General features: G+C 34.9%; 1 protein-coding gene across 6 annotated transcripts in view; it reads left to right on the forward strand.

The window, feature by feature from the left end:
- The window catches only part of for (cGMP-dependent protein kinase for), a 790239-nt gene that overhangs the window by 474392 nt on the left and 290581 nt on the right, over positions 1–25266 (forward strand). Inside the window, exon 1 of one of the 6 annotated variants that reach the window (XM_072537883.1) lies at positions 22687–22965. The exons of the other annotated variants lie outside the window; for them this stretch is intronic. The gene's annotated coding sequence lies outside the window, so the exon portion shown is untranslated. Of the gene's footprint in view, positions 1–22686; positions 22966–25266 lie in introns of those variants that run through there. 6 annotated transcript variants of the gene reach the window in all.

Raw genomic sequence — 25266 nt, forward strand, 5'->3', positions numbered from 1 at the left:
TGAGTTTCTTGAAGGTATAGGTAAAAGGCACCATTTAGAGCAAACAAGTCCATGATATGTTTATTATTTATGGAGAAGAGTAGTGTAACAGTAATCTAACTGTAAAATTTAATTCGGGAATTTATGTATATTGGAATGTCAAAAAACGTTGTTCATGGAACATTTAGGAAACAACTTTTACATCCATAACACTATCAAAGAGTACAAGATTTACAACAAGGTGATCTTCTTCTAAAATTAACATTTTGAAGTGGTTTCAAGATACTCTCGTCAGAGAACCTGAATCCGTCTAATGTGTTGTGTGCGGATGAAGCATGTTTCACGAGAAACGGTGTGTATGATTTTCATAATTGCCACATATGGTGCGACGAGAACAATTATTTAATATGTAGAACAATTTTTAAACGAAAATTTAGCATAAATTTAAGGCTGGAATAATTAATAATCGTTTGATAGGACTATATGACTAATATAATTTTTTACAAAATGTTTTGCCGGTACTTCTTGAAGACATGCCTTTGCAAACACGCTGTCAAATGTGGTTTCTTTACGACGGAGCCCTAGCACATTTTACCTGAAAAAATCTTCATACCACTTATCCTCGTCGTTGAATTGGTATGAATAGACTCATTCTGTGGCCACCACGGAGTCTCGAATGCAATGTACTGAATTTTTATTTTTGGGGACATCTGAAATCTTTAGTTTATGATAACTGAAATGAAATCGAAACTGAAGCTGAATTGCGGGAACGAATTTTTAATTTAGTTAACTATGACATTACTAACAATTGGATTCGTCGTAACAATGTAAGGTGTAGGTCACTTATACAAAATACTATTTCAGTTAAAAAATAAAGTGTTTTTTATTGTAAATAATTGACATTTTAACAATTCGTTTAAAAGTATGTCATATTTCAATAAATTTCAGAAAAACATTGCAAATAATTTTTCTTAGTTGCATTAATTACTTTTTTGGAATTAAACCATAGTACTTAATTAATTCAGATAATAGCAGACGCCACATTATTAAAGCAAGAAATAATTATTTTGCAGATATTACCTACATTTCATCAGATTTCAACAACCTTGAGTAGTAAATAAAAACAAGGGTTGGATTATGTTGCCCTTTGTCGGCCACCAGTATAAAATGACTTCAAAAAATAAGTTATTTATATTAGCAGTATCTAAATGTTAAATATAATCAAATATTGATATTTATATATCTGAAACATTATCCTGGAATAAATTACAGAATGTAACCATATGGTAACAAGGTCTGCAAAATAAACTTTAAAAATTACTAAACTTTTTATTATTACAACTACATGGTGATAAGAAAACAAAGCAGTTTACAATTTTTTGTTTTGATGAAAGGATTTGAAACAGTTTTTCTCCTCAGTGAGACAAAGCCTTACATCACATTTTTCACATTTTAGATGACTCGTTGCCTTGATGCAATACCTTCTTCTTCTTCTTCAGCCTTCATTCATCCATTGTTGGACATAGGCCTCCTCCAATTGTTTCCACGCTTCCCTATCTTTTGCAATTCTCATCCATTGCTTTCCAGCTACAGCTGTTATATCGTCTATCCATCTCTTTTTGGGTCTTCCCACGCTTCTTTTTGTTTCTCGAGGTCTCCAGAATGTCACTTTATGAGACCATCTGTTGGTGTCTTGTCTTGCTACATGTGCTACCCATTGCCATCTCAATGTCGCTATTTTTTCCATGATGTCGGTTACTTTAGTTCTTCGACGGATTTCGGTGTTAGGAATTTTGTCTCTGAGGCTTATATTTAACATGGCCCTCTCCATGGCCCGTTGAGTTACTCTTAATTGTTCTGCCATTTTTCTTGTTATTGCCATAGTTTCCAATCCATAAGTTGCAACTGGTAGTATACAAGTGTCATAGGTTTTTCGTTTTAAGTGTATTGGGATTTTTCTGTCTTTTAAAATGAAGCTCAACTTCCCAAAAGCAGCCCATGATAATTGTGTCCTTCTTTTAATTTCTAGGGTTTGATTTTCCTATTCGTTTTTAATTGCATGTCCTAGATATATATATATTGTTCTACCTTTTCTATATTGATGTTATCTATCGTGATGTTTTCTAGGCTGTTGCTTAATATCTTTGTTTTGTCGAGATTCATTTTTAATCCTATTTGATTCGATTTGTGATTTAAATCTTGTAGCATTGATTTTAGTTCATGCACTACCTACATCTTTCTTTTGTGGTATGTATTGGCCAATGTGGATAAGAATTTAATCTTGCTAAATCATTCGTTCAACTACTGGATATCTTATTTTTGGAAAACCACTCTGGCACAAACTTGGTCTTCCTCTTCTGGAACCTTTTCCAACTTGACATAATGCTTTTGCAATGTCCAATATAAATTTCTTCAGAGGCATGAACTTTATGTCCAAAGCTTTTCAGTCTATTCTGTACAACAATCAAGCATTCGTCACACATATGTCAACAATATAGGCAAAAATTGCAAAGTACCATCTTTTAGCTTTGTGTGGAGATTTATAAAAATCCATTAATGCATTATCCGTATCTACGCCTCCCATATGTTTATTGTACTGTTTTAGAATGGAAGGCCATGCAACATCTATTTTTATTTTTGAAATTTTACTGTACCTTTTTACTGCATCTTCCCAACAATACAACTATACTGTCAACCCATTTTACAAGGATATATGCGTATACGTCTTTATATGCCTTGTAATCGTACTTTCCTCTTCCTGCTTTTTTCAAGACTTTATCTGTTTCTAATGGACATCCACCAACTCTGTTACTCCGTAATGTTCCCAAGTTATATATACCCATTTTTTTTAAATATATAAAAAGTGGTAAGCCTGCAAAATAATTGTCAAAAAAAACTGTTGTCTTACTAGGAATGTGTATTGATTTTAATAAAGCTACAACAATAGCTGCACAAACACCTAGTTATATCTCCTCCTTCCCTAGTTTATTAGGTGTGCCGTTTAATTCTTCTAAGGTGCTTGAACCTTTGTATGGAATGAAATCCACAATATAACCAGACATCCCTGTTTAACACGTTTAATCGACATCAGGCTTGCAACTTGTTCGATACGTGTTTCATTGGCCCAATAATCTTCTTAGGAAGGAAGATCTATTTTACCCATCATTAACAAAATTGACAAAAATCTGTCATCTCATCAGGATTAGTACCAATGCTTGTGCCTTTTATTTAAGTACTATACAAATTTATCTGCCCAATTACGTAGTCTAAAATATCTAGTGAGAACAGCTTGGTAAAATACTCCAATAAAGGAGTTCCTCATTTATTTTAGGAGCAAAGGGTCTCTTTTATTTTAGGGTATGTCGCTTTTCTTCCAGATGAATGTTATTCCTAACTTTTTCCTTTTTATAAGTTGATCGGCAGCTTCAGGGTCATTTATTATATTTTCTAAAATAAAAATTGGAATAAGAGTTAGTAGCTCATAAAGGTTTATATATATTTTAGTAGTTTGTGTCCTTATTTGATGAACATGCTTCGCTGTCAATAAATTCTCAGAAGAATTGGAGTGCTCAGAGTTATTTGGTATTATATCTTAATCATATTTTAAAATTATTTAAATAGTATTATTTCAAATAAAAATAGTATAAAATTTGTATATTATTACCAATAAATATTCAAACTCGACAATATTTTTTTCGAAGGCTTTAGACAACTACATATATTTTCTTCATCCTCCGTATCGGAGCTATCAGAAACTTGAGGAAAAGGTGGTATTTTACCCTTAAATTTTCCGTAGAAACTATATGAAAGAATTTTATTGAATCCATCCACAATAGCAAAACGCTGAAAACTGCAAACTTTGAATGATAATTGTTACCATATGGTTACCAATGTTTTTGGATAAAGTTATAGTATCAATTATCACGTTAAATATAATATCATGTAACACAAATCATCAAATAGAGGTTCAAGAATCTATCGTTGAATTCGTTTTGCATAGAAATATATTTTTCTTACCAAAAAATTCTTATTAGTAGGCACGTACACAGCTAACCTAATAACTGAAGGAAGAACGCGCGTAATCTACAAACATGTGAAAATTGGCTGGCAACATTAAACATTGGTTGACGTTCTCCCACCGCAAATGACCAATACCATATGTCTACACTGAACAGCAAGCCTTGTAAAGCATAGCCTTAAAGGAACACACTATTTCCGGGGACACCCTGTATACAACATTTTGCCAATTTTAAATCGCAGATGTCTGGTTAGAATTCTGACAAATAAAAATCATTTATATTAACAAAGTCTCATTCTTTGAAGTCTTAATGCATGTAATAATTCCTTCGTGCACAAACTTTTAATCAAGACTCCCAACGATACTCTTTATTTAGATACCTTTAGATAATTAGATACTTTTTGGGACATCCTGTACCTACTAAAACCAACCAAAATCAATTTTTTAATCTAATTTATCGCTGTTACAAAACATACCTAAGCATCTTGCACCCTGCAAGAGTTTACATTAATAAATCTCTTCAAACGCTAAAAAACCTCGGTAGATAGTATTCTACAGATAACATTATATTGACAGGTCATGCAATCTCGACAGCCTTGGCGATACCACGTTTAAATAAATATCTTGAAGCAGCCGAGGTGCAGAGTTTTTTGGTATTAGTACAAGGACTCGACGATACGTTTTTTACAGGATTCTTATACATGAAGGATATTCGGGATTCCAATTAAGGAGCACATTCAGAAAAAAATTTTTGAAACGTCAAAAAATAAACTTATTTTAAACTTAAATTCCTAATAAAAATAGTAATTGCATTAAGATGCCACAAAAAATAGCTTCAGAACAATTTTAAAGGTAGTTGAAAGTATAATATTAATTCGTTATATTATTACAATTAAACATGATTGTTATGCAATACAAAGGTTTTCACACCTATTTTCGTGGCTAGTTTCAACTTCTTTTAAAATGTTTCACTGATGATGCAAAAAGTTTCATCAGTACACGCGGCGGACTGTGAGTCCGCATATTGAAATAGCAAGAGACGGACTAAAAAATTTTTCTGATAGAATAAAATTAACTACTATTACAAACACTTAATTATGTTTGCATGTTATCCACATTGGCTCCACAGTACCTGCAGCGTCCCCTTTGTTGGCCAATATTACCAGCTAAAGGCAGTAGTGGATCTTTAGATTCAACCATTTCTGTAATTCTTAATTTCATTGATGATGGCAAACAAGAAAGAGTAACACGAGCCCGAAGGTGATTATCAACTAATTGTCTAGCTAAACTTTGTAAAAAAAACGGGTGTGGCAGTCCACGGTGGAAGTTACACTTCTATACACGCATTCGCCGTTACAAATTTATTTGGGAGTCAATCTGCACAATCATTACATATGTAATGCTATAGGTAAGATATAGCAGAAAGAGAAACAGAATTAATAACAACTTACTAACAATTAATAAACAACTTTTGACCTGTAATAGGAGTATAGTAAATGAAGAATTGAATTAATATTTTGATGAAAATGTATATTTTTATTTTCATATATGTATGAAAGGAGCTGAATGCAAAAATTTTTTTACACATACTCTGCAGTAAAATTCATTGTTTATTTTGTTATTAATATAATAATACAATACAAATTAAACTGCAATATTCATAAGTATTTAAAAATGACAATAATATACATAAAAAAATACACTACAATACAGTGCAACATAATTCAATATAATAATACAATACAAATTAAAATGCAATATTCATAAGTATTTAAAAATGACAATAATATACATAAAAAAATACACTACAATACAGTGCAACATAATTCAATATAATAATACAATACAAATTAAAATGCAATATTCATAAGTATTCATAAGTATTTAAAAATGACAATAATATACATAACTTTTCTACTTACGCATATATGTTTAATTTACCATGTAATATTATTAAAAAAAGTCCTTCCCGACTGGGAATCGAACCCCAGTCTCCCGCGTGACAGGCGGGGATACTGACTACTATACTACCGAGGACATGACACAAACGTATTTCAAAATTGACAGTTCTGGATGATATAGTAATTTATTGAGATTATTATTTTGAAATACAAAAGACTAATATAATTATGAACATTTAATAAATAATACAAAACATATCACATAAATAATAATATTAATAAATATTTTATTATATATATATAATATTATATGTATATATATATATCTTTATATAATATATATAATATTAAATTATACATATATACAAAAGGAACATTTTTATATTCGAGAGAGGAAGAGAGAGAAAATATATCTTCTGTCTCTCTCTTACTCATTATCTTACATATGTAATGATTTCACAGATTCACTCCCATACAAATTTCCAACGTGGAGCGCGCGTATAGAAGTATAACTTCAAAATCTTCTGCTGGTTACATTATCGAGGTTGTTGCAATGAAAAATGATATTTGCATTAATACCTACAATATTTAGCATCGGCTAGAAAACTACCATTGACCATCTCCTGGTCTGGTATTTCTTGCAGTGTTATATGTAGCACACAGCTTGTCCACGGTATTAACACCAGTATTGTTATAATCCATTATGATTTCGGGTTTACCTGTTACTTCATCTATTTTATTATCATAATGAAGACTGGATATCAGTAGGACGTTTCTATTTTGCTTGGGTTTGTAGGACACAAGAGTGGCATTTACTAGCCAAATAAACTACTGTTAACTAACCGTGACTTTGGGGAGTTGACAACCTCGGGTGGTAATTCTGTTTTGTTTTTACGAATTGTATCAACTAACGTCAGCTTTTTCGCGTATAACGACTCTAACAAAATCATACTTATGAACCAGTTATTAGTAGTAATATTCTTTCCTGATCCATATATGGGTTCACATAATCTCAGGACTATTGCATTGGGAGAGTTGCTCACAGCATAAGGACCATCAGGTTGCTGCCCTACATAGACTCCAAGTTTCGAAGTAAAGTTACACTTGGCATCAACTAGGGCGAAAATTTTAATCCCATATTTATTGATTTTATTTGGAATATATTGCCTAAATGAGCAACGCCGTCGAAACGCTTTCAGTTTCTCATCCACTGTTACCAAATAAAAAGGACTGTAAGCAGTTTTGCAGTTGGTAACGAAGGCATAAAATATTTTCCGTATGGGTACTAACTTGTCCAGCTTCTTGCATTCTTCGCGAGTTTCTGAATTGTCGAACCTTAAGAACCGTAAAAGAAATTAAAGCCTGATACATCACAAGTCGAAATAACTCCTTACCTATTCCTTGGATATTGTATAAGTCTCGTAAATTTAAGCGACTTCATTTTTGATTTTAAGACGCCGGCTAAGTACAACCAATGCAAAGAGTGCTTTAAGCTCGGGCATGTCCGTAGGTAATGTATCTCTTTCACGAGAATAATAGGCTGCAGTTGAAGCAATATGCTGATTTGTATATTCGACAATAATTTTTAACACATCTTTATTAAAAAGTATTTCCAGATTTCAAGTGGATCTTTTAACATCTTTTAACATTTTTAAGTTTTCGGACCAGGTAAATGCTTCAATAAATTTATAGATCTGGTTTTAACAATCTTTGATGGTGCGTCTTTTTCCACTTAGTAGATTTGTTTTTGCCAATAAAAAGAGCTTCTGTGATAGGAGATGCTTCCACTTCAATATCCGAAATATCCTGTTCGCTCTTTGAATTATCACTTCCTTCTTTTACATAATCTTCTTCTTGGTAATCATCATCATAGAAAGGTTCTTCTTCCTCGTTATCTAATAATGCTAGCTCCATTAACTTTTGAAGGCGGTTCTGCTCTAATTCGTAAGACGCCATCTGGAAAAAATATCTTAGTCAAAAATTGCGTTACCTTCTAATTATTTGGAAAGATTATTTGTTTATAAAAAGAATTAATTTTGATTGTAAGATTACGCAGAAAAAATATTAATTTGCCCATGATTATTATGGGAATATATGCTCACATACTAACTAAAATAATATAAGTTGAAAAAAGTATGATCTCACCTGTTGTTAATTAAATACTCCAGTAAATATAAAAATAATGTCAGTTACATCAGTACACGGCGTGCGGACTCTCAATCCGCATTTGCTTATAATTTGGAAACAAATTAACGTACTAACTTTTAAGTCTAGACTAACATAAAGCAGCCGAGTAGATGAAGACTTACAAAGCGGCTACAGAAAATAGAGGGAGGGATGCGAGAAATTCTATATTTCAATCAAACGCGGACTGTCAGTCCACGCGCGTATAGCGGAAGGTTAATAAAATATACCATTATACACCAGACGTCTCTGTAAGTTTTTAAAACTATGGTATACAGCCAACCAATGGTATTCTTCCCTTTTACTTTGAAAAAGGAAATGCGCTAATGCAGCTTTTGTGACAGGTTTGCCATGTTAGTTGGTATATTTTGCAGAGCAAGCAATCTGGTTTTAGTATCTAGTAGAAATATTTTTCGGTTGATGCTATTGATTGTGACTAATAAATGCATTCTTCGTTTTACTTTAATAAAAGTTTTTTATTATAATGATAATTAAAAATGTTGTGCTTATTTAAAAATGTTTGCCGTGCCGATGAAGATATTTTCCCACTCGAAAACCGACACGGAAAAAAATTAGTATAACACATAAACTCTTTCCTCTAAGAAAATAACTTTTTTCTTTACGGTATATTTTGAATGGTCATTAAAATAGGACGGCTGGATAGGACATGTAGAAAGAATGGAAGAAGGCGAAATACTAAACAAAATATTCAAACAGATGCCAGTAGGAAAAAGAACAAGAGGAAGACCTAAACTGAGATACTTAGAACAAATAAAAAATGATATAACAACAGATCAGAATGGAGAAGAATCTTGGAACAGGCCAAGACCCAAAAAGGGTTGTCGAGCCAGTGATGATGATGATGATGATATTTTGAATGCAAATTTTGGTTTAAACTGATCACCTAACCGTCCCAATACGATCTCCCAGAGCCAACCTAAAAGAACAAAAACTGTCGCCATTTCCGGAACTTTTATCACTTCAGTCTTTCTAAATCATGTCATCATCATCTAGCCTTCCTTTATCACGTCCACTGCTGGACATAAGCCTACCTTAAACTCCTACATTCTAACTGTACTCTGTACTCTTTGTTGCCAATTTTTGGTGATACGCCTGATGTCGTCAGCCCAACATGTAGGTGGTCTTCCTGTACTGCGTTTGTCTGCTCTTGGCCTCCAATTTGTAATTTTCCAGTTCCACTATGCGTTCCACAACATTAGCAATACTCGTCCTTCTTCGCAGATCTTCGTTTCTTAGTCGGCCCCGCAACGTCACTCTCAGCAGAAACCGTTTCATTCGTCTCTGTGCCACTCTCAATTTCGAAGCCGTAGTCTTGGTTAGAGTCATAGTTTCTCCTGAGGCTAATTGGTATGTTGGCCCTAAGTGTGTCTCGCAGTTTTCCAAAGGCTGCCCATGCTAAAGTAATTCGTCTTGGGATTTTGCATGTTTGGTTATCCCTGTTGATTTCATGACCCAAATACATATATTTCTCCACCAGTTTTACCACTTTGTCTTGAATAATTAAATGGGTATTGGAGACCATATTTGTCATAGACTTAGTTTTGATCAAGTTTATTCTGAAGCCCACCTGCGAACATGCAAAATCCAATTTATTTAACATATATGTGGCTCCTCCTGAATTATCTGTGATAAGGACAATGTCATCTGCGAAACGGAGATGGTTAAGCTTTTCGCCTATTATTGTTACTCCTCTGTGGTCCCAATGACCACCTTAAAGGCGTACTCTAATGCCGTTATGAATAATTTCGGTGACAATGTATCTCCTTGCCTTATCCCACGTTTTATTTTTATTGATCGGGTTTTATCGTGTGTCTTAACAGTCATAGTGGCATTTTTGTAAATATTGTAAATAAGTTCACTATACCTATAGTCAATCCTACTGTCATTCGTTGCTTCTTTAAAGCTGTCTATTTCGATCGTGTCGAACGTGTTATGAAAATCTATGAAAGTGATGAGAAGAGGTTTGTTGTATTCTATAGATTTTTCAATGAGTGTCTTTACTGTATGGAGGTGATCTTTGGTACCATAATTTAGACGGAATACTCCTGCTCTCTCGGTTGGTAAAAATCTTAATTTTTTCTAAAATCTTGATGTCACTAACCTAATGAAGAGCTTGTATATGTGTCTATATCTCGCATGTCATGATATCATGTTATAATCCAATCCAATTAAGAATCCCATTATTTGAAGAGGTTTTAACACATTGGTCGCCACGTGACCCTTATGGGGATCATAGTCTCTTATAGTCTGGTGCATGTGCCCCTATGGGGATCACACTGCCATTTGAACTTGGGTACATGTGATCCCCATGGGGGCCATACGACACTGTTGTAATTCTGTACATGTGGCTCGTATTGGGATCAAGTTTCAATGTATTTCTTTTGGAGAAAATGTTGCCGTGGTACCAGGCTACACCTTGGTCTACTTGGTTTTCTGATAGCATGTGTATTAAGCATACAATGGTCTACATCATTTTGGAAGGAAAATATGAATAATTTAGTCAAGATAATGCAGTTAATTGTTTTTTATTATGGACAAAATAAAGAATCATACAATTTACAAAAAAAAAAAACTATGAAAATCGAACTAACAAAACTAACAATACAATGCTTATAATAAAACTAAACGCTTCTTAGCACATTCAATTCATGCATGTGACCTAATTTAAGGATGTTTTTCATTGAAACAAGAAAGGCAGAAGAATTTGTCACAAGATGAACATTTGGTGATGACTTTTTTGGTGTGAGCTGCAGCATATTTACGATCTCGTTCACGCTTAAGACGTTCATAGCAACCAGTGCACCTCCTCTTTACTTTTTGATAAAGTCCCTCAACAGCTTGCAATCTGTGTTCTCTGGCAGGTAGTGGGGCTGGTGTAAGGGGTGCTTCTTCGGTAGGATAGAGAAGTTCTTCAGCAACCTTATGCCTGAAATCCGTCACACTAAGCTTATTATTTGGATTGTTTGCATTGTACATAACAAATGCATTTACCATGGTTGTGCCTAGTATGCAATCCAGAATGAGACGGCGGTACCATTTGAGAGTTCTCCTTAAGCACGGAGAGTAGGCATTCATCTGGTCAGAGAGATCGATAAACGCTTTTGATTTATTGTAGCTTACCACGATTTCTGGTTTCATGATTGCAGCTCCGTGTCGTCGCGTGACTTTAACCATTGAATCTGTGTGACATGTGCTGAGCACTAACACATCCCTCTTATCTTTCCATTTACAAACGGTTACTCCATGGTTTGACTGCTGAGCTTTGATCTCGCCTTTATTTAGTCTAGAACCCACCACTGCAGCAGGATTGCCTTTTCGGTTAGACCGCAATGTTCCCGTAAGATGAGTATTTCTCATGAGCAGTCTGGCTGCCAGATTGACACTGGTATACCAATTATCAGTTGTCAAATACCTCCCAGAATCAAGCAAAGGGGCCATCAAATCAAAAACAACACTATCAGATACGTTTCCTGTCCTTTCTAGATCTCTCCAAGTGTAGACTTTATAACCGTATGTGTATCCACCGGCCGCACAAAGTTTAAACACTTTGATCCCATAGCGATGTCGTTTATTTGGGATGTACTGGCGAAAATGAAGCCGGCCTCTCCACGGTATATTACTCTCATCAATGCAGACATGTTTCCCAGGAACATACGCGTTTTGGAAGGAATTTTTTATGATATTGAGAATAGATGAGATTTTATGTAAACGATCATTGGGCTGCCGGTCGTTGTCATCCGCGAAATGTAGCATTCTCATCGAAATTTCGAATCTATTTCTCGACATGACCTTGCAAACTTGATTCTGGAAAAGTCTGTTTGTTGACCAGTACCAATTGATTTTACTGTACTTACAAAAGTCCCATCCATATCAGAAGTCCAAGTAGTGTTTTTATTTCACTCACAGTTGTGTTTTTCCATGCATTTAGTCTAGAGGTACTATTTGGATTGGATCCCAATACTTTTTCAGCATATTTATTGGTCTCTGTTACAATAATATCCAGAACGACGTTGGAAATGAAGTGTAGAAAGTATGCAGCTGGGTGCCGACCTTGAAGTTCCAACAAGATATCATTTTTGAATCCAACATTTTCCCCAGGAGTGAATTCAAAGTATGGTGGGTCATTCTCAACAGGCCCCCAGGTGAAAGTCAAGGCTTCTTGTTCATGAGCAACTGGTTCTGCCGCTAGTTCTTCATCTTGTGCAAATTCTGGCTCCTCTGCGAGCTGTTCAACTCGGGAATGAGCTGGTTTCTGTGTGAACTGTTCAACTCTTGAAGGACCTGGTTTCTGTGCGAACTGTTCAAGTCGCGAAGGACCTGGTTTCTGTGCGAACTGTTCAACTCGTGAAGGACCTGGTTCCTGCACAAGCTCTTCAAGTCTTCTTATTTTTGATTTTGAACCAGTATATTCACCGTTACTTGTGTCTCCTCCACTAGAGTCATTACTATCACTATTAGGTTGAATGTCAAAATCCGGATCTGCATCTGAATCGTCTATAGGTTCAAGACTATCATCACTTTCCTCAATTAACCTCTCGAGTTCTTCCTGTGTCAACGGTTTTGATCTGTTAGATTTTCTAGACATTTTACGGAATTATTTTAGATATTAGATAACTTTAAATGTTTATAGCTTTATTTAGATTAACGAATTGTTTCCTGTGATCACTCCCTGAAACAAGAGAAACATAATGACATCAAAAGCACATACATAGGGAAAAGTGAGGCAAAATGGTCCCTCTAACTATTTTTTAGGCTACACATAACAAAAAACGAAATAATTAAGTTGTAGACTGTTGTAGTTGTATACCAAATTTAGACTAGTTAGTTTATACTAAACTAGACTTTATATATTAAATGTTGTAGACCAAGGATTTTTGAATAACCTGTTGCCTAAAAAAATAACGATAATTTGCTGACATCTCCTTTATGAATAAAGTAGTCTACTGAAATGATATTTATTTATGTCTATTTAATTTATAATGTCTTGTTCTTATCTTAATTCATTAAAAGGCACAATAATTTATATCAATTTATTTAAACGAATAATACACATAATTTATTTAGGCGAGCGTAACAATAAATATCGCGGCCGCGGCTCTTCAGAATTAACTGTCCTCTTCAATCAAAGTTCGGTTATTTTATAAGCAATCCTGATATTCGAGAACAGCATCGAAAGATCGCATTGTCTTGCATCGAAAGATCGAGAAGCTTAGCCGGGCTCATTCACCATAATTTTGGTTCTAGACTTCCACCGAAATTTCTACAACAAAACAGAATAATTAGTCATAAAACCATCTTAAAAGATGGTTCCTCCTGGAACCTTGTCGGGACTGGAACCGGAACTGTATGCTGGTATCGGCAACTGGACCCTCTTTTACAACTTCCAGTTGTATAAAAATGACAAGGGACGGTTTTCTCTCCGCACAAGGTACTTAGCGGATTGCAACAGACGTCTTAACTACTGAGCATAGGTTTGATATTTCCTGCCAAGGTAGTCGACGGTTTTCCTCTTTCCATTTTCGGATTTTCTGTATAACTGGATCTCTCTCTTGTTCTTCCCTTATCTTAGTAGGCGTCCAGTCGTCGTTGACACTCGTCGTTCTTAGCACTGCTGCTTCCTTGGATTCCGTTTTGTTGCAGTGGGAACACTCTGCTGGGCATGGCCTTCTGGAAAGAGAATCAGCGTTTCTATGGCTAACTCCGGCCCGGTGCTCAATCTTAAAATCGTATTCTTGGAGTCGTTCGATCCACCTGGCTATCTGACCCTCTGGATTCTTAAACTGCATCAACCACTTAAGGGCGGCATGGTCGGTTCGGATTAGAAACTTTCTGCCATAGAGGTATTGATAGAAGTGCTCTACTGATTTCACTACTGCCAGAAGTTCTCTTCTCGTGACGCAATAATTCCGTTCAGGTTTTGAAAGAACTTTACTAAAATATCCGAGAACTCGTTCCTGTCCTCCTTGAATCTGAGACAGCACTCCTCCAATTCCCACATTACTTGCATCCGTATCTAAGATGAACTCTCCTTTTGGCAGTGGATACCCTAAAATTGGTGCTGTTATTAAATGCTTTTTCAACGTTTCAAAGGCATTTTGGCAGTCTATATCCCAGCGGTATTCTCTTGCTTCCTCTGTAAGTCGCGTTAATGGCTTAGCGATATCTGCAAACTTTTTAATAAACCTCCGGTAGTAAGTACATAGTCCAAGAAAACTTCTCACTTGATGTTTGTCAGTTGGTTTTGGCCATTCCTTAATGGAATCGATTTTTCCCTTATCCACGGCCACTCCTTCTTTACTGACTATATGACCCAGATAATTGACTCTACCTTGAAATAGTTGGCACTTCTTGGGGTTTAGCATCAATTGGGCAGCTTTAAGTCGATTAAAAACGTTTTCTAAATTCCTCAAATGATCTGCGAATGTCTCTCCCAAGACGATTATGTCATCCAAATAAACCAGGCATGTTTTCCAAGATAACCCTCTCAACACATTTTCCATAAGCCTCTCAAATGTCGCAGGAGCATTACAGAGTCCAAATGTCCAAATGGCATAACGTTGAATTGCCACAATCCAGATCCTGTGGTGAAGGCTGTCTTTTCTTTATCTACTGGGTCCATTTCTACCTGCCAGTATCCAGACTTCAAATCCAAAGTAGAAAACAATTTACTTCCAGCCAATGTGTCCAATGTGTCATCGATCCGAGGCAGAGGATAACTATCTTTCTTGGTAACGTTGTTCAGCAAACGGTAATCCACACAGAACCTCGTCGTTCCGTCTTTCTTCTTAACTAGGACCACCGGAGAGACCCATGGGCTCGTAGAAGGTTCTATCACCCCGTCTTTCTTCATTTCCTGAACAATCGTTTCAGCTTCCTCTCTTTTCGCCTGTGGTAATCGTCGAGCTGTTTGACGAATTGGCTTAGCATTACCAGTATCAATTTTATGCTTAACAACCGTAGTTCTTCCCGTCTTTCCTCCTTTCGGTACGAAAATATCACGATACTGCCGAAGAAATTCCCTTAATTTCCTTTTCTCCATCTGATTTAGAGACTGTCCTGCAACTGCAACCATTTGGTCGAATTTATCGTTGGAATTATCAGATGTTGTCGCCTGACGGATTATGGATGTCACAGGTACACAAGTTCCTACTTTTGTCTCTTTCTTTATGGTCACTGGGTAGTCGTTGACATTGATAAGTCTCACAGGAATTTTCTTAGCCGAAGTCACCAATTCCTTTCCAATTATGATTCCACGGCCAACCTCATCGTCGTGGTTCCAAGGCTCCATCATAACAGGTCTCCCTTCGTCTACAATTCCCTGTAGTCGCGCTACTATGATCGTTTCGCTTCTCGCAGGCACGACTGTATCTTCTGTAATGGCTGCTTGCACAGTGTTGTCATTATGTGGATGGAGAAATACCTCCTCGTTACCAACTTTGATTACCTTATTCTTAAAATCCAATTGGAATCCATGCATATTCATTACGTCCATTCCTAATATAACATCCTCTTCGATGTCAGCAACTATAACAGTATGGACAAACTTTTCTGCCCCAATTCCCAATTGTACCTGGATTTGTTGGCATTTTCACCTGTAGCGGTCCGAAGTCGTAACCTCGTTGGTAACAGTTTCTTTCGGCTGTTTATAACTGTCGGGCGTATAATGGTTCTGGTCGCTCCGGTATCCACCAACAACGTATGCTTTTTACCATTTATGTCTCCATCTACATATACACTATCTTCACGGCATTTCAAAGAAGCTATTAGTATGAGAGGGTCTTTGGAAAAGTTTTGGGTCGAAGCTGCCCCCCTAAGGCTGACCCGTTCTAGTTTTCCTGATGGTGAGTTTCTTGATTTGCGTCGTACCTAGGGTGCTTACAGGAGCTTCGTACGTGTCCTATTTCGCCACAATTCCAGCATCTGATGGTCTTCGTTTTCTTGTATGTCATGCTTTTCATCATATTAACGAGCTGGTCAAGTTTATCTTCATCTCCTTCCTCTTTTACAGTCCTAACTTTACTGTACCCGCCAGAGGCCTGCGTAGCTGACTCGTATTCGAGGGCGGCGGATAGGACATCAACCAGCGTCTTGTGACGAGCTAATCGCAGTGTTCTCTGCATTTCATGATCACGAAGACCATCAATAAACGTTTGAACGGCCAATTTTTCCATCATGTCTTCGGGAGCTGTTGGATAAGCATATCGTACTAATCTGGCAATATCTACCTCATATTCTTGAAGGGCCTCATCTTTCTTCTGTCTACGATTTTTAAGCTGTGACTGATACACATGCTCCAAATGTTCGTGGCCATATCGCATATTTAACCTCTTCTTCAGTTGTTCGAAATCATCGGTCTCCTCTACGGCTATGGTCTGAAGCACATCTAAGGCATCTCCTCGAAGAGCGATAGTCAGATTTACAGCCTTTTCTTTTTCAGACCATCCATTTGCTCTTGCGGCTGATTCGAACTGTTTCATGTAGTTGTTCCATGATGATTTTCCGTCGAAAGTTGGGACTTTAACATGAATAGAACCTCCACTTCCTTCAAATTTCGGCCGTGTCTCCAACTTAAATTTCGTCTCGTCTTCTTTTATCTCCACTGTAATTGGATTGTTTCCTCTCTCTGCTGTCCCTGTTTCCTCCATCTTCCTTTCCATCTCTTTAATCTTTTCTTCGAAGGCCGACATATCGGCAGCAACTTGGTTTTTTAACGAAGACATTCTATCGTCGAGGGCAGACATCTCAGAAGTTACTTTAGAGATTTCCAAAGAGATATTAGCAGAGACTTTGCTTTCCAGCGAAGAAATCTCGTTAGAAACTTTGTCTTCCAAAGAAGCGATGTCGCCGGAAACTTTGTTCTCTAATGATGCGATATCACCAGAAACTTTCGAAATATCGCCAGAAACTTTGTTCTCCAATGATGCGATGTCACCAGAAACTTTGGCTACATCACCAGAAACTTTGGCTACATCAGAAGAAACTTTCGAAATCGACGAGAGGACAGCATCTTCAAATATATAAGTCTCTGGATCTAGACCTTCTTCTAGCAAAGCGTTCTTTAGTCGTTGGACTAACTCAGCCTTTTTTCCGGTAGAAGCTTATTCTCTGTCTTCGAGATGTCTTCTTAAATTCGTCACTGTGAGCTCATAAATCGTAGCCATTTTCACAATTTATTTTACGTATTCCAGTATTCCGACACCAATGAAATGATATTTATTTATGTCTATTTAATTTATAATGTCTTGTTCTTATCTTAATTCATTAAAAGGCACAATAATTTATATCAATTTATTTAAACGAATAATACACATAATTTATTTAGGCGAGCGTAACAATAAATATCGCGGCCGCGGCTCTTCAGAATTAACTGTCCTCTTCAATCAAAGTTCGGTTATTTTATAAGCAATCCTGATATTCGAGAACAGCATCGAAAGATCGCATTGTCTTGCATCGAAAGATCGAGAAGCTTAGCCGGGCTCATTCACCATAATTTTGGTTCTAGACTTCCACCGAAATTTCTACAACAAAACAGAATAATTAGTCATAAAATTTAGGCCAGTATATTTATCGTAACACTACTTTTAGTTCATTTACCAATACATTTTGATTTTTGGCACTCCTTTTTAAAGTACTCAAGGGTAGATTATAAAGCCTAGCAGCTCTTTTAAAAGGCACACCGTTAGAAATATTTTCCAAAGCAAATTTCATAGAATTTGGATCCAATTGCTGTCTTGTCGTCTTCCGAATATAAGTTCTAACCATTATTTTTGTAAAGAAAATATAACTACATTTGATTGTTATAAAAAATATTACTATAGGCTAAGCAAGGGTAAAATGGTCCCGGGGTCATTTTGCCTCATCATGGAGGGCCCATTTTATCTCAAAATCGGATCAAATTTAAAAACTAATTTACGTGAGTGACTTCTGATAATTAGAGAAATTGTAACAGATCTAAAATAATCAGAAAAAATACCTTTTTAAACTCCATTAAAAAAAATTCTACTTACTTTAATTAAAACGCCTAAAAACACAATTTTTGCGAGCACGAAATTAGCAGTATCACGTGTGTTTTTATAGGTTATATTAAAACTAGCTTAATACGTCTCGCGCATCTTCACAACTTCGTACATAGGTGGCGCTAGTAGTACTAAATATAATAAAGAAAGATAAACGATGGTTTTATTCAAATTATGAGAAATAATTTAGGGGACCATTTTACCTAGGGGGGCCATGTTATCCGACTTTCCCCTACTCATTTCAGCTGAAAATATCTGTGATCTCCATGAGGGTCACGCGGTATATCAATTCAAATTTAAGTTGTGGTACCGCGTGACCCTCATGGAGATCACAGGAAAATTAGGAATAACTCAAAAACAAAAGCAGATATATTTATAAAACAAAAATAATTATGATCTCTGAAGGCAAGTAGATGATATTTTTAATAAAAAAAAAATGGAACATAAGGCCGAAAAAATATTGTTGACACTTGTACCCATCTGGTATCTGGTAACAAAAGCGTAAAATGAGGCTGGCGTCCAACGTGTTAAAAATCCTCGTATCAAACGCTCTCATTTTCTCGCCTAGTAAAGAACAAATTAAACAAATTCTGTTTTGTAATTTGAATAAATCATATGTTTTATATATTACAACAAACATCAAATTGTGCTTTCCGGTGTAAATCAATAAAATGACTTAACCTCTATACAAGTTGAGTTACACAAAGTAAATTTTTAAATTTACCTGCATGCTCTTGATTTACAGAAACCTCTTTGTTATTTTTCTTTTTTGTGATTTTTCAATTTTATAAATATTTATAAATACTGACTTTTTGCCGCTAGCTCCCTGATTATATTTTAAAAGTAGATAATTATTTTTCCCTTGATTAGTCGATTCGCTTTTGTCTAATTGGCAGGATATTGCAGCAATTACAAAATCTGCAACAGATCGTGTTTTTAGATGTAGTGTTATTATTTCTGTTTGTCGAGTCATTAATAAATTCTAAACATTTTTGCGTATTTCTGGGTTTTAATAAAAATTTAAGAAAACTTGTATTATTATTCTAACGATAAATATTATTTTATGTGAAATTAAACCATTGATTGTAACGAGACATTTGTTTTGACGTTTCGATTGCTAATGCGGAAATCGTTTTCAAAAATCCTTAACAATAAAAATTATTAGACATTATATTTATATGGTATTAAGCTATAAAATTGATTGTAATGAAAATTACATTTTTAACTGTTTGACGTTTAACTTTTCACTCCTTGTGCCATTTCCCAATGATTTAGTAAAATATTTCATAATATTTTAGTTTTCCCCATTTTCTTGCTTTAAAATAACATTTAATAGGTTGTAAAAAATATGTAGCATATAAATATTTTTAGGTTTTAGGTAAGAAAAATTTACAATATACTACTATAATTATATTAAATTTTAAGAAAATAATTTAAGATTTTCTGAAAAATAAATAAAAACGGAAAATGACGTATTTGGGGGTGAAGGCCACCATCTTGGAAAAAGGGGGGCAAAGGGTTTTCGCGTTGAATCTCGTAAATTAGCAAGCTTACAGAAAATTTTATAAAACATTATTTGTAGCCAATTAAATTTTCTATAACATTATTTCTATTACTTTTTATCGTAAAATTAAAAATATAAAAGTTATAAACAAAAATAACTAAAAATTTTTTAACAAGTTTTCTTTTGGGCCCTGATAACTTTTTTTCTGATTATTTTACAATAAAGTGGCATCAGAGCAATATTATAGAGGGTTTTTCATAAAGTCATTCTCACTACAAATTTCTCCAGAAAATTGTATTAAACATTATTTGTAGCAAATTAAATGTCTATCTTTTGGGTCTTATCACTTTTTTTCTGGTCATTTTTCATTTAAGAAACATTAGAGCAACATTATAGAGGGTTTTTAACGAATAATTTTCACTACAAATGTGTTTATTTTGTTAATTTCTCTTGGTTTTACAGCACTCGTGAATACGTGAATACGTGAATACTCATAAAAATAGGATAAAAACGAACCATTAGGCTTAGTTTTTTATTATATATTATTTATTCATATAATTCATTATCTTCGATCTTTCGACCTTTTTCCCGACCACCTCTGAGGTAGATCTGAAGGTGCGTTTTTTTAAGTAATATCCCCGTAATTCACTGACAATTTCCAGGCGAGATAATATTGAGCATAATATTGTTTTACAATAGCTGGATTGTTTTTCATTTTGTTTTTTATGGTCAAGGCTGTGGTTCAGGATCTAATTCAATATTGAATGTGAATGTTTGCGAAAGAAAGGAAGTTAGCATTGGCGTAATTGTGGGTAATTCATCTTCGAATTTTTTGATTTATTTTAATATTTCCATGTCACTGCAGGTTTTACCAGAACTATCAAGGCACACAGCAGAGCATTTGAGGCCTACACTTCCACAGGTTCTCTTGCATCTGCAGAAAATTAATTTCAGAATTTCGGAGTTTTGAAAGTTTTGATTGGTATCCAAATTTTTTAATGCTTTTTCCAGCCCCAATCTTCCAAATCGCAGTGTTTTCTGGTGATTAACTCTAAGACTGCATTTTGTGACTGCAAAATGCAGATCATTTCCACAGTAAGACTGTGGAAATGATCTGCATTTTGTGTTCGTGGAAGCGATGATAAGTTAAATATAAGTTTGATCAATGTCTTGGCGAATCGTTTGTATATTATGCTATTAAGAATCATTCTTATTTCCACCATATAAAGGGACTAAAAAACATTCGCCAATGACAGTGGGAAAAGATGGCTTCGATATCTCACTGAGAAATAATGCTGTTCCTTTAGCTAACTCAGGATGTTTCTGTAAAATTTTGATTTTTAATTTAAGTTTGCCTATCTTATAAGCTACTAATGTTGTATCGCATCCTGAAAAGGCATGGAGAAACAGCAAATTCTCTGCAATGATCACCCTATATAAAAATTGAAGGACAATATAATTAATGGGACTTACACTCTTCTAAAGGTTTAAAAAATTGGACACTTTGAACACACGGCATAGGATTGATCCGTTCCTAATGCCGTGAGCAAGACAAAAATGTCAATGTCCTCTGCTAAGACAGTCACAGAATCATAGGATTTGAATGCAACAAGCGCAGAAAGGATGATGACTGTATCTGCATCAGATTCAGCCTGGTTGACACTAAAACCCACTTCTAATAGAGCAGTTTTGAGAAGGTGTATTAAGTTTGTTTTGTTCTTTTCATTACCAACAAATTTATTTTGGAATAATATTGGTGCGGTGCTCTTATCAAACTTTATCTCAGTCCATTGGTGCTTTTACCACAGTGCATTTTATTGTAAAATGATTAGAAAAAAAAACGAAAAGAAAATTTGTTCTAAAATTTTTGTTATTTTTGTTAATAACTTTTTTATTTTCCATTTTACGATAAAAAGTAATAGAAATAAATTTGTAGAAAATTTAATTTGCTACAAATTATACCTGATAAAATTTCCCGTAGGTTTGCTGGTTTATGAAGTACAGCGCAAAATCCTTTGCACCCCTTATTCCAAGAAGGCGAGTATTCAAGAACCCGGCCAACTTTGGAGGGCTGTAAAATCCAGAGAAATTAATGAAATTAAACAAATTTGTAGTGAAAATTATTCTATGAAAAACTCTCGTATGATGTTACTCTGTCATTTTATTGTAAAATTACCAAAAAGTTATAAGGCTTAAAAGTATAGTTATAAAGTTATTTCTCTTTATAACTTTTTTATTTTCCATTTTACAATTAAAAGTAATAGAAATAAAGTTGTAAACAATTTAGTTTGCTGCAAATAATGTATGATAAATTTTTTGTAGGGCTAATTTACGAGATACGGCGCGAAAACCCTTTAACCCCTTTTACCAAGATGGCGGACGATAGACAAGGGTGTCCATCCCTCGTCTTACCCTCCCAACATATCGAAAAAGTAAAATTGCGTCATCTAAAAAGTGCACGTTATAGCATAAAAAATGTAACATTTCAGTAGTTGTAGACTACACTACAAAAGTGGTAGGAAATTTTCCTTTCCTCAAGGTTTTAATCTCTAAGGACCATATTGGATAAGAGACTCAATTATATAGAAAAGCAACTATTAACAATTTGACTAAAAAAGGAAAATAAAATATGCAATTTTACTGTCAAACATACAATTTTAATCTAGTAATTAGGGCTAACAAATTATAATGATTAGATTATGTGGGTAGACTGAGTAACCATTAGTAAAGTTTCTATAAACTACAAAAATGCGGATCAAAGGATCAAAGAAAAAATGGATCAATAATGTTGAAGTAGATTTCACAGTTATTAACATTTGTAATAGAACTGCTGCAACTTAATGTTTTTATGAATTTTACTCAATTATTGTCAATGAATACCTCTAACGTTCAGAATCATCTATGCAATTTTTTCAATCACGAACAGCATTGAAATCGCCAAGATGGTACATATCAAAGTCGAGAACGCCAGCGTACCGTACTTTCCCATCCTGCAACTAAGTCTAGTCTAGCAGGAGAACCTCTTGTTTTACTCTTTTCTCTGTTGCTGTTGCATTGTTCGACTTCAGTCAGCGCTGAACCTCGTGTGTAAGTGTGTGTCCGCGAATCGCTTGAAATGTTTGCGTTCGCTCTCGCTACCAGTCTTGAAGACAATAAAGGACGATTAAAAATTTGGTATTTATCTCGCTGAAAACAAAAGACGAAAAAAACCTGCTGTGCGTACCGCTTAAAGACAAACGCGGATAAAAATCTTAAGAGTGACAGTTCATGGACAGTGGTAAAAATTGTGATAATTGTTTCATGCTGCATTTTTATCGTGGATGTTGTTTAATGCTGCTGCACGTAAGTTTTATGACAGTTACTTTTCAAGGTTGTCACTAGAAAAAACTGAACAATGAATAAATCACCTGTCAATAAGTATTGATACAAAACGTATTTTTTAGGTTAGTTTAACACGTTAACTACTTACACATATTTATGACTGCGCCTGCAGTAATAGAATTCTAGGAATATATTACTTAAAGTACTCATATGGATTTGATATCCCCGAAAAGTTTGCTAAAAAACTATTTATTTTAAAACAATTCTTTTATTCTCACACAAAATAATAGTCGTACATCATGATGCACGTGTTTATTATGTGAGTATTTAATGAACTTGCATGGATTTAAGGGCACGTTGCGAAGCAGACTGTACTGAACGGTGCAAGTGCTTTAAAGGTACTTATGCACGAGTGTCATACAATATTTTTTATTCATCATTATCATTAGCCGTTTTCAGCCCACTGCTGAATATAGGCCTCCCATAAATAATTCCATTCCATCCGATCTTGAGCCTTGCATCCAATTGTGCTGGATGTGCATGATATCGTCCGACCACCTTGTTGGAGGACGTCCTCAATTACAATAAGCATTGTGTATAGGTCTACATTCTTGCATCTCTGACTCTAGCAACATTTCCTGCCTAGCTCCATTCATTAATTCTTTTAACTGCGTCCGTAACACCAGTTTTTCCCTAACTATTTTATTTGAAACTCTATCTCTGAGGGATATGTTCAACATTGACACTTGTATCTTATTGATTACTTTTCTGATAAGAGTCAATGTTTCTGCTCCATACATTAGAAATAGAAATAGAAATAGAAAAGAGTATACATTGACCAAAGACCTTCCTTTTCAAGCACATGGGAATATGTTATCTAGAAACTTCCCTCGGTTTTCCGTAAGCTGCCCATGTTACTCCCATTCTCCTTGTTATTTCTGTTGTTTGATTATCTTTTCATAATTTAATCGTGGCCCAGATACTTATAGGTAAAATCCTGTTCAATTTGCGTTCCATTAGTTGAAATGTTTTTGGCCAGTACAGGGTTGGTCGTGTAATATGTTTTGGAAAAGTTAGTTTTTAGGCCAACTCGTGTACAAGAGCTCTGAAGATCTTGAAGAAGTTGGCAGGCATTATCTACCTTGTCTGCAATATGGACTATATTGTCTGCAAAATTTAAGTGGTTCAGAAACTCCCTATTTATGTTGACTCCAATATTCTCCCAATTATTATTTCTCATCGTACTTTGTAATAATGCGGTGAATAGTTTGGGAGAAATGTGTTTGTGTTGATATACTACATTCTCACTGCAACGGTTGCGCTATTATATATATATATATATATATATATATATATATATATATATATACATATATATATTCCGAAGAAGAGTTGTGTACCTATGATCAATACTGCATTCTGTAAGAGCTCTTAACATCGAGATATGCTGGACTAAGTCTGAATCTCTATTTTTTATTAAACCGGCTTTAAATATTAATACGTTCTTCTTCTTCTTCTTCCTCTTCAAAAAATATATAGATATGTCTCTTTGGTTTACAGAAATTTAAAAGCTGTTCAGCCGGTTGCTTTCCCAATTGGGTTTTGTAATTGTCAAAAGTGTGGGGTAGACAGCCAAGAGGTTTCTTTTTTTGGTCCCCTTTCCTTCTAAACTTGGCAAATCAATGAAGACCTTGACAAGCATCAGTGAAATTTGAAATTTCTTAGAACGTGAAATGAACATGAATGTGGAACTTCATAGAATACATCAGTTACCATATATCGTAAAATGTATTAAGACAGAACGTCTGAGGTGGGTAGGGTATGTAATGCGGATGGAACAAAATGATCCAGCTAGAAAAACACTCCTTGATAGACCGATTGGTCAGAGAAGAAGAGGAAGACCCAGAACAAGATTCCTTAAGGAGGCTAGGACCCACGCAGAGTTGTAAAGCCAGTATGATGATGATGGTAGAACATGAATCGTTTATTGGATGATAACATGATGTAATATATACTGTTTGTTACTTACCTTAATCCCTAAAAATAATCGCCTTGATATTGGGTATTCGCAGCAAATATAACATATCGGTATAACCAAAGGCCGTACGAAAATAGAAGAGGAGATACGCCCAATGCAAGGTTGAAGTACCAATGGATGTTATGTCAAATCTCCATGACTTTTCCTATAATTTTTTATGAGTTTTCTACGAATTATGACTACATTTCGAATATTATTCTTTTGTAAAATAAATTAATATCCCGCAAGACGGAAATGTGTCTAATACACTTGGAATGCTCATTTGATTTTAACAGTATTTAAGC

This window comes from Diabrotica undecimpunctata, chromosome 7 (genome assembly GCF_040954645.1).
Source record: "Diabrotica undecimpunctata isolate CICGRU chromosome 7, icDiaUnde3, whole genome shotgun sequence".
Classification (NCBI taxonomy): Eukaryota; Metazoa; Arthropoda; class Insecta; order Coleoptera; family Chrysomelidae; genus Diabrotica; species Diabrotica undecimpunctata.